The following is an 11,100-nucleotide window of genomic DNA, read 5'->3' as shown; positions in this document are numbered from 1 at the left end:
ATGCTCTTGAAAGATAATGCAGAACATAGATATCGTCCAAGCTTGAGGTACAGAGAATCTCCTGATTGAAAACATGGAGGTAGGAGGATGCAGTGAGGTAGTCACATTTATTCATTACAATAAATTATTTAGGGTAATGAAAACAAAAAAGAGATCGCAAAGAGTTCCAAAAGGATCTGTTTAAACTGGGAGGGTGGATTATATGAAAACAAAGATTAAATTATGCAACTTCCAATTTCACTATACACCAAGGGATGTGAGAACCAATACGGTGTAGTGTTTTGGGTGTTAAACTGGGGCCCTAGAGATCAGGGTTTGAATCCTAACTTGGCCATGGAAACCAACTGGGAGGCCTTAAATTAGTCACATTCTTGTATGCTCAAGAGGAAGGCAATGGCAAAACCTTTGCTAAACAACTCTTACCAAGAAATTCCTAGATAAGTTCACCTTACAGTCTCCATAAATTGAAAATAACTTGAAGGCACACAACAAAATATCTGGCAGCAAGTGACCAAGGAATATGAGGATCAAGGTTGACATCTCTATGTAAACGTTAACCCAACAAAAGGCAAATTCCAATGTGGCATAATTAGAAAAGGAACCAAAAATAACACTGCAGTATCATAGTGTTCTTACACAAACCAGTGGTGTGGTGATGGTACTTGGTGATGAGGTAGATATTCGTTATCTAATTAATTAATTATTTATTGTATTGCATTTATGTCCCATTTTTCTCTCTAAATGAGATCCAAGGTAGTATGAATGGAAAATGGTAATAAAGACAACCATCAAAACAATCAAAGAAGTGGAGCAACTCCCCTTTGAGAACTGATTGTAATGATTGAGGCTATTTAGCCTAGGGGAAAAAAATCAAGGAAGGGGAATAACAATGGAGATATATTGTACATAACTACTTGTATGCATCTCTTACAATCCTAGAACCCAAGGTCATCAACTGAAATGGAATAGTTGGAGATCCAGGGCAGATAACAGTATGTGTACAGAGATTAGTTAATCTGTGGTGTGTGTTACTGAAACAGAATGTAGTAGTGGTTGCCAATTTGGATGGCTTTAAAGGGAGAAAGAATGTATTAGTTGAAGATGGCCACCTCAATGGCTACTAGTCAGGATGACTGTATGTCACCTCCAGTATCAGTATGTGGAGGGTGCAATTATATTCCCATCCTGTTAATAGACTTTCCATAGGCAAGTGACTGGCCATAATGTGAACAGAATATTGGACTAGATATTTTCCCAGTCTAACCCAGCATGGCTCTTGAGATCTCAGATCAGTCCCCATGTTCAAGAATCATGAAAATTTCCAGAAGGTTCTAAAAGTACTGCTAACAGAAATTCAAAATTTGACAATGTAGCTTATGCAGAAAGAAATGTTTTGTGGTTTGCTTTGGTAATGATAAAGGGAATATAACCAGGAAAATATGGCTTCACTTTTCTTTCGGGGAGCAGTCACATACATCCTAACCAAAAACAAAATGTGCAAGCTACCCAGAAAAAGGAAGGGGAAAAAGCACCCATGTATTTGGTTCCTTATAAATATGAATAATCTACAGTCTAAAAAAAATCTCAACCAGGCTTCTTTGGAACTCTCAGGTTCCACAAGAGGTCACTAGAGTTTTCAGGAGTGGATTTTTGTTAAAGCTATAGATAACTGTTAATTTTTATGCAGAAGTTTCATGAGAACTGAAAATTATTTCAAGAGATCCTCAAGGGCTGAAAGGTTAAGGAAGTCTACTTTGTCTCAAACTTTTTTGGAAGACCATTCGGATTTTCCTTGCTGTTAGTAATATTCTGTATTGATTCCTCAAAATGATTATTTATTGCTTCCTCAACCTATCACTATGAATACATGATCAAAACTGAATTAGACATGTTAGAGACTAAGGATGGATCAACATTATAGAATTAATGCAGTTTGGCACCACTGTAACTGCCATGGGTCAATGCTACGAATCATGGAAATTATACTGTTACAAGGTCTTTCACTTTCTCTACCAAATAGTGTTGTTGCCTTGCCAAACTACAGCTCTCATGTTTCCATAGCACTCCACCATGGCAATTAAAGTGGTGTCAAACTGCATTGGTTCTAGAGTGCATATGAACCCTAAGGGCCCACTTCCTTTACTTATTGATGAGTAATGCAATTTTATTTTACCTGTATTATGTACAATCAAGGTACTAAGAGGATGGTGCTGGAGGGTAGTTGACTCTCTGGTGGATATTTCTGAGCAGAGGGTGAATTCTCATGTTCCATTAATGTTTTACTATGCGTACCTGGGCTACCATAGACTGGATCAAATGACCCCAGGGACCCTTCTAACTCTTGATTCTATTACTCAGATCTGAGCCATCAATGTACCAAATTCCTACTCATTCAAGGTTTACTTTGAGTCACCATGCTGTACTAGGCATCTATATCCAGATTTTTTCAAGAACACAAAATAAATTGCTGCTGCATCCTCCTTTGCTCTATGAAGCAAACTCACTCTTAGCTCAATGGAACAACTAAAGAGCATAGATACATAGATGATCCTTGAGAGCAGGAACAATCTGCTTGGCACTGGGATTCAAAATCTCCAGTCAGGCCATCACAGCATCTATCACATTCTCTGAAGTCACAATCTAGGAGAAGAGAAGATCATTTCTTCCATCATTTATCTTTACATAATCCAGCAAAATAAATTCTTGGTGCCTTGGTTTTTGGATCTGTTCTTGAGGTTATTTGGGACACTGATCCAGAAAATTGTATTGGATAGACTGCATTAGCTCCAGGTGCTTAAAAAAGGTTATCATGATTTTCCATGGGCAAGCAGATGTTCTGTATTTCAAAAACTGATAGGGGAAAACTGGTGGCATTTTTGGAACCATCAGTTCAAATATACCTAGAAAGAGAGCTAACATTTGAGGCACCAAAATGTGCGTTAGCCAGTATTATCCTTGATTATGAAGACAATTCCAAGCTCAGTGTGTATTTAGAAGTTCCTTGTAAGTGTTCAGGGTAGTTACTCCCAAGGAATTGTGTGTAAGCTAGGCTGCATGTTGCCTTTATTATTCTGGAGGTTGGGGGTCAGCTGCAACAGCTTACCACATTAATGTTCGATCATGTAGTGCAGGGCTTTTAAAACTTTTTCCACCTGAGAAATTTTTCTGCAACCCTGGGTACATAAGTCTATAAAATAGGTACAGTAGAGTTTCAGTTATCCAACCTTTGCTCATCCAACATTTATTATTGACCAATGCAGTCTGTCTCCCGCCCAGATCTACAGCAGTTTCAATACACTATCAATGTTTTGGTGCTAAATTTGTAAATATAGCAATTGCTATATGTCACCATGTATTAAACTGCTTTTTCTGTCGATTTGTTGTAAAACATGTTTTGGTGCTTAATTTGTAAAATCATAACGTAATTTGAAGTTTAATCGGCTTTTCCTTACTCCCTCCTTATTTTCCAACATTTTCACTTATCCAACATTGCCAGCCCATTTATGTTGGATAAGCAAGACTATATACAAACCAAACATTTACTGATAAATCATAATTTACAAGACTTGCTAAACAGCCTAGAGAACAGCACAAGCATTTTCTGCAGAGTCCACTGCACATTGTGCTAACATATTTGTGTAAATCGGCAGAGTTCAGAAGCCCTTTACTGTTGCCAATGTTGAGCTAAGGGGACCCCATTTGAGGTCAAGACCCACAGTTTTAGAAGCAGTGATTTTAGTATACTTTTGATTGATCACGATAGGAACAAATTGTGGAAGAGTCTTGCTGGATTAATTCTGTCTAATCTTGCGCTTAAGCCTTCCCGGCCTGCCTGTTCTAGGAACTGTGTGAATGTGCAACATACACAGCTGGCCATATCATTAAATTACAGGGCCCCTTGGTATCCACTGAGGTTGGCTTCCAGAACTGCCCGTGGATACCAAAATCCATCGATGCTCAAGTCCCATTATATACAATGATGCAGCAAAATGGTGCCCCTTAAATAAAATGGCAAAATAAGGTTTGTTTTTTGGATTTTTTTTTGTGGTGGTGGTGGGGGGGTATTTTCAAGCTGTGGATGATATAACCTGTGAACACAGAATCTCTGGATACAGAACTACTGTCAAGCAACCATTGAAGGAAACAGATATTGCATGTCAAGAAAAGGCATAAAAGTTTTACCAGGTTTATTGTAATTTTGTTTTTACTGCCTGTGGGATTTTCTGCCTCAAATGTCATAACAACTAGACTGGCCTTAGATACTGTGTGCTGTGAATTGGAGGAGGTGGGGATTTGCTGCGCTGCCTCGGGGTGGCAAAATATCGTAGGCCGGCTTTGACAGCGTGTTGATAGCTAATCTTGTGGATTGAATCAACCACACATCAAAAGGAATCCTTGTGCTATATGGGACACAAAGAGCAGTTTTGCCTTCTCCAAAATTAGACTCGATCAAATTACCTTCAGCTATTTTCTCAAAAATGTTTTAACATGAATGACAGAAGCAACTGCTGGCTCTATAATAAGTCATCCATAAGGGGAGGCTTTGACATGAAGAATCAGACTTCCTCTGCTAGGAGGGGAAAGCAGAATTGTTCACTCTGTGTAAACGAGAAAGCATACATATATGTTAAAGATTCTGATGTGGAAACTGAAAAGAATGTATCCCCCTCCCTATTTATTGGTTTATAATCTTTTTTTCTTTTCTGTGTCTTTTTCCTAAGCTTGTAAAATGCTTATTTACACTGTCTTTCTAGGGGCATATCTCCATTGTAGAATTAATGTAGTTTGACACCACTTTAACTTCCATGGCTCAGTGGCTATGGAGTCATGAGCTGGGAGTGTAGCGAGGCGACAGCATTATTTGGAAGAGAAGGCTAAATACCTTGTCAAACTACAACTCCCATAATTTAATATTATTCAGCCATGGGAAATATAGTGGTGCTAAACTGCATTCTACGGTGTAGATGCACACTTAGTATCACATGGTTTGACCTTGGCCAACTCAAGCAAACTACTTACTCAAATATGGAGGAGACTTATCCCATTATTAGTGTTGAAGCTGGATTCATATATGGTTTCTCTATGTGGAATAATTGTGAATTTCATCTTTTGTACAGGCATCAATATCAATTTGATTGGTCACAGCTACAATATCCAAGATTCTGATTGTTTTTATCTTTGTGTTAATTGGTTTTTATTTGTTCACTGCCTGGATTGTATTCAATAGTGAATTACTCCCAAGTAAGTAGTCATATCTTGTCATAGTTCATAAATTAATGGCAGCTAAATTATTGAGTAAGTCTTTGAAAAATCATTACCCCCCAACTATTGGATTATAGCTGGTACAAACAAAGATTACACACCTCAACAAAGATGTAGGCAGAAAATGTTAGTAGTGAATTTAAATGAAAAGTCCACAAGAAAGACAGATCAGTTCTATGAGGACAAAGAAAGACTGCATGAATAAAGATAAAATAATAAAAAAGCAAAGAGACTGAAGAAGTAACTTGCTAGTATATAACTCTCTTAGCCCTTTTGAAAAGATGTAGCTAAGATCTGTCAGGACCTCAAAGGAAGCTTAATTCTTTGCAAACAGATGTGAAGTCTGATAACCCTCACTTTCCTATTGATTAGCATTGCCTGTAGCCCTGTGAATAGGGAATTCAGGAATCCCATAACAAACATTTGCGTAACGCTAATAATCTCCATGTGACTGGAGGACTCATTCAAACACAGAATGGCTTTATTTATGTATGTACTGAGTTTGAGGGCACATGTGTACCAGGGATCAATAGAAAACTCAGATTTCTACTATTGAACTGAACCAGTATGACTTCTCAGCAGAAACTGAATAGTAAATAAATTAAAATTGGGGGGGGGGGGGGGGGGTTGGGAAAACTTTACTGATAGCTGACCAAAGACTTTAGGAAGTCACAAAGTCCAGGACTATCCTCTTTAAAAAGAAAACATCACCAGATTTCTGTCAAAACAGGATAGGAGAGGATGATTATGATGAAGAAGAAGATGGGAGTAATGATTTCTTTCCCACTTCTCCCTGTGGATAGATGCAATTAATAATAACAAATAACACATTACATAATTATTGTTAATAAATAATAATAAATAAATATTATTATTTATTACCCACCTCTCATTACAGCTTGAGGAAGGATACAATGTAATAAAACAAAACACTATTAAAATACATATTACAAATATATACAGGTAAATTACAGATTAAAATTACTGATAAAATGCATGTTAAAATTCACATGTTAACATTGACAGGATCAAATAATGTATAAAATCAATCTGTATTAAATTAAAATCCATCAATAAATTTAAAACCATAATTTTAAAATAATCTGAATAGGTCAGTCTGATGATAAAGGCTGGATTTACAGGGCCATATAATGCAGTCTGAATCTGCATTATATGTTCAGTGTAGACCCATATAATGCAATTTGATTGCATTGAACTGCTTTATATGAGTCTTCGGGGTCATATAATGCAGCTTAATCTGCATTAAATGGTCAGTGTAAATGGGGCCTCAGATAACATCTCAAATATTTTAGTCCTATCTGAAAACAAAGCTGTGACTGGGCAAGGTATGGCTCAAAATATACTCCAGAGCAGAATACTTAAAGAGTCTAAAACAAAAACTTGATCTCTAAGCAAAAAAACATCACTGTGAGTTTTTCCATTGACCTCTCTAAAAAAAGAAAATCTCCCAACATTGCATTGGTTCAAAGAGTAAAGGCTTTGTATGTAGAAAGTTCCATGTTTATCAGTTGAATCATCTCAGGTTTTATGAAGTATGAAATTGTAAACCGAACAACCAGAACAAGAGGTGCACAGCTGATAAGATCAGGAGATTATGTGAAAAAGAATTTGTGAAACTGCTTTCAGGTGCCGATCATAGCCTTATCTTGAGAAGGTGTGGTAAGTTTCTCTCATATCGACTTTCCTAAATACACAGGGATTTGAGAACTTGTTAGTCCTGTTGAGGAGTCACTTTACATGATTGTTGTTGCTATCTTTATTAATACCCTGATTTTCCCCAAAACTGGGACTCATAAAATTAAAAGTGACACATACTATCTGCTAGTGCTGCTCTGTATCCATCTAAATGTACGTATATGGAAGAAACTGTACAATAGCATTCAACATCCCAATATTTGAGAAGCCACAACAGCTCTAGTCTTTTGGATTAGTGAATACAAGATCTGCTATTTCCCAGAATTCTGCAGGAGGCTGAAGATGCCAAGAAAGCATTTGAAAATGCCAGTCTGATAAAGCCCTTAGTGGTTTTGTTATCGAACACAGCTACCCCCATCCCTAACAAAATGGGATTTATCATTCACCATAAGAAGGCTATATAGTTTTCCAAGGACAACAGTCCAAAATGAAATATAGCAGCGCTCTTCCTCCTACATGAAACCTCCCAAGCCCCGCCACCTCCAGACCCTTGCTTCTCTCCTCTATCCTCCTAACCATGAACTATATTTTATTCCACTTTATTCATATAAACCTATTAAATATGTTCTATTTTACTTCTGAGTCAGGAAACATTGGCCTCTGACTGACCTAGGTTAAGAGGCAAACTATCCAGCTATTGTGCCACGCTGGGAAACAGCCTTAGATGTGGCTCAAAAACAAAGGAGACTTTGGCCATTTCAACATTCTTTATTTGGCTGGCCTGGGAAAACATATTTACACAATCTCGTCATCTCCATGCCCAGAAATCCAAATTCAAAACTAAGATCAGCAGCTACCATATTTGTATCTATTCCTTTCTGTGTAACTTTTATCCTTTTATATAAAGTATCCATTTTCCAAGTATCAAATGTATAAACTGTATTTTTATTCTAGCTTACTCTTAAATGCAATAAATACAAGAAACTTTTTGAATTCAAAATGCCAAATTCCTATAAAACTTCCATAAATTTTGAGATATTGTTCCATTTTCCGGGCAGACTTCAAAAGGGAGCCTAGACAGAGAAGGATAGTTCATTTTATTTGGGGGGGGGGGGGGGGGTTTAATAAGGAAAACAATTTCCCCCATTTTTGCTAATTATTTCCCCCCACCCTTTTCCATATAATAAATGATGGTTGTTTTCATGATGGCAACATGAGTGGGGGGAATAACAGGAAAACAGGATGAAATGGTTTAACTCCTTCAACTCCCCTCTGCCCCATACAATGGACTATCCTCTGTTTAGCGCCTCCTTGTAGCCTCTGCCTAGTTAATGGAACAGTATCTATTTTGACAAAAGCTTTGTGTGGACATGGCTCCTTCCCGAGGGAGCTCTCGCAGCAAGCAGAATGAAGCAGGGGGTCCATCTACACTGTAAAATTAATGGAGTTCAAGACCACTTTAACTGCCATTATTATTATTATTATTATTATTATTATTACTAACTATCCTGCTTTGTCTCTCCTGAAAGAACCTAAACACAATGGATATAACATCTATCATCTCTGGGGTCAATCCATCTCAATTGGCCCCATAAACCCAGCTGTGCATAGGACAGTAATGCGTAACTTTTGAGACTGATGTGTCAAAATTTGCCAAAAAACTGAGCATAACTTGGGTGGGGTGTCACTTCAAGAAAAAAATCACAATTTCACAATATTTATAGTTTGAATAACAAAAATATATAAGTGTAATATATAACTTTATTTTATAAAGTAAAAACTAATTATTTAACTTACCTGCTTAGTGACTTCTTTGTTCATCTGTCAATTGGTTTCTTTTGTTGGTCTTGATATTATTTAAATTGTGTGGGGTGCCGTGAACTAAGATAAGTGAGGGGGAACTTAGCACAGACCCTTGCCTCTCCCAGCCTCCCCCTCATTTATCTAAGTAATGATGATCAATTAGAAATCCATGACACCCCAGAACAGTAGATTGGATGATGGTTGCTGTGGTTATGAGGTTGCTCGTAATGGGGATCACAAGATCCTCTAACAGCCTAACCAGAAGTCCCACAACTAGATGCTCTGTGCCGGAGTTCTGTTGTTTTGGCCTACAGACCTCCAGTACAGAGTGTCTACACTACAGTACAGCAAATATCAGTGCTGACACGCGTGTCATAGGTTCGCCATTATGGGCATAGGACAACAGGATCCCAATACTGGGCCGCTTGTCCTTTGTGCAGCTACTTGGACATGATAAAGGACATTTATCACTGGGCATTTTCTTCCTTGATACCGGGATGATTTGCCCCATTTCCCCAAGATAACATTTCCCCATTTTCCAGGACTGGACGTGCTAATCCAGGCCTGTAGCGAGGGGTGGGTGGGTTAGGGGTTCAACCCCCCCCCCCGAAATGTTTCAGATTTTTTTTAAAAACCTGGTTTACTCATGAATTTTAACTGGTTAACCAAATCCCCATGCTAAGTCTATGAGATGCAAAAAATTAAGAGTCCCTCCAGAACTGTAAGCACTATCTCAAGCAAATATTGACAATTTATTCACACGGTCATTGCTTGCAGCAATAGCCGATGTAGTGAAGCAACCAAGTTGTGTGTGTGTGTGTTGAATTAAGGAGGCCAGACTTGGTGGAGGTGGTTGACGGGGGCGGAGCTGCAGGCTACTGAAAGCTGCTCTGCCCCTGCTGTGCTCTTTGCTTCAGCGTGAGCTAGGAGGCAGGTTTTAACCCCCCCCCCACGAAATTTTCAACCCCCCCCCCCCCGCAAAACTTTCAACCCCTCCTGAATTTTTTTTCTGGCTATGGCCCTGTGCTAATCCTATCACTTTGAACAATGCTCTGTGAACCTGTCTTAATGGGTCACTCACCAACAAAAAGGAACAATCAATAAAACACATGGGACTTGATGGCCCCGCTTTGTTTTGTCCCTCTGCTGGGACAATGGTAATTCACTCAGAACACTTAACCTTCCTTTTTGTCCTGGACCATCCTGCCCCCCCCCCCCCCTAATACCTGGTCAGCCATGGAGAGCAGAAATCTGCATTGGAAGCAGGGAATGCTTCCTGATTGACTGGCAGGTGCCACAGTCCTGCCTCTCCAAGGGAACCCTCCCCAGCTGGCCATGGCATCAACAGAGCTCCACCAATCAGCATGTAGGCGGCCCTAGCTGCAGCGAATGAGAAATACAAAGTATGTATAAAATGCCTGTTTTTGCTATGTAAAGTATCTCAGCTTCCTCTAGTGGCTTAACGCAAGCTGTCATCCTTTCCAGGTAGAACGAAATAAAATACCTTGGTGGCTTTCTTCTTCAACTGGTGAGATCTCTTTATTTGGGAAAGATTGGGTTCTCACTTCTAGGTCTTGCCAGCCACGGATCCACAAGCAGCCCACTGTCAGCTCCCTGCTTCCGCTATCCACTATCTCACTACCTGCAACTATTTTAAATTGCTCTATTTCATCTTCACACTTGAGAATTTTTCCACTTTAAATGCTGTGATTGTCTCCTACAGAATTCTGGGGTTTAAGGAGGCCCAGGGCTTCTCTGATGAGTGGTTTAAACGCCCCTCCCTAAACTACAAACCCCAGAATTCTGCAGGAGACTGTCGCTGCATTTAAAGTGGATTGAAGTGGAAAAATGCAGAGTGTGATGAGGCCCTTAGTCATATTTCTAGAGGAAGGAAGGGACTAAAGGGTAACGTAGAAAGAGGCTGAATTTCTATAATATAATAATAACAAAACTTTATTTATACCCCGCTCCATCTCCCCCAGGGGGACTCGGTGCGGCTTACATGAGGCCACGCCCATCAATACAATACAAACAATATAACACAAAACATAGTAAAAACAAGCAAAATACATAAAATGCAAAATCAAAATAATATAGGACACAATATACAATCAAGCATTAAAAACACAGAAAATTTTACTAGGCAGGGCCAGATGCAAGGATAAAAATTTAAAAATTTGAAAACACTGGGAGATAGGACAGTGTAAATTATAAGGAGGAGGCTTTCTAGACTGTGGTTCCCAAACGAAGGGCCTTCAGGTACATTTAATACTTCAGCTCCCAGAATTCCTAACTACTGGACACACTGGCTGGGGCTTCTGGGAGTTGAAGTCCATACAAAACAGGACGCCGAATATATATGAGGGAAGATATCTATGA

The sequence above is a fragment of the Anolis sagrei genome, chromosome 1 (assembly GCF_037176765.1).
Source record: "Anolis sagrei isolate rAnoSag1 chromosome 1, rAnoSag1.mat, whole genome shotgun sequence".
In the NCBI taxonomy this organism is placed as follows: Eukaryota; Metazoa; Chordata; class Lepidosauria; order Squamata; family Dactyloidae; genus Anolis; species Anolis sagrei.
The sequence above is the reverse complement of the archived record's forward strand: the minus strand, read 5'-3'. Positions refer to the sequence as shown.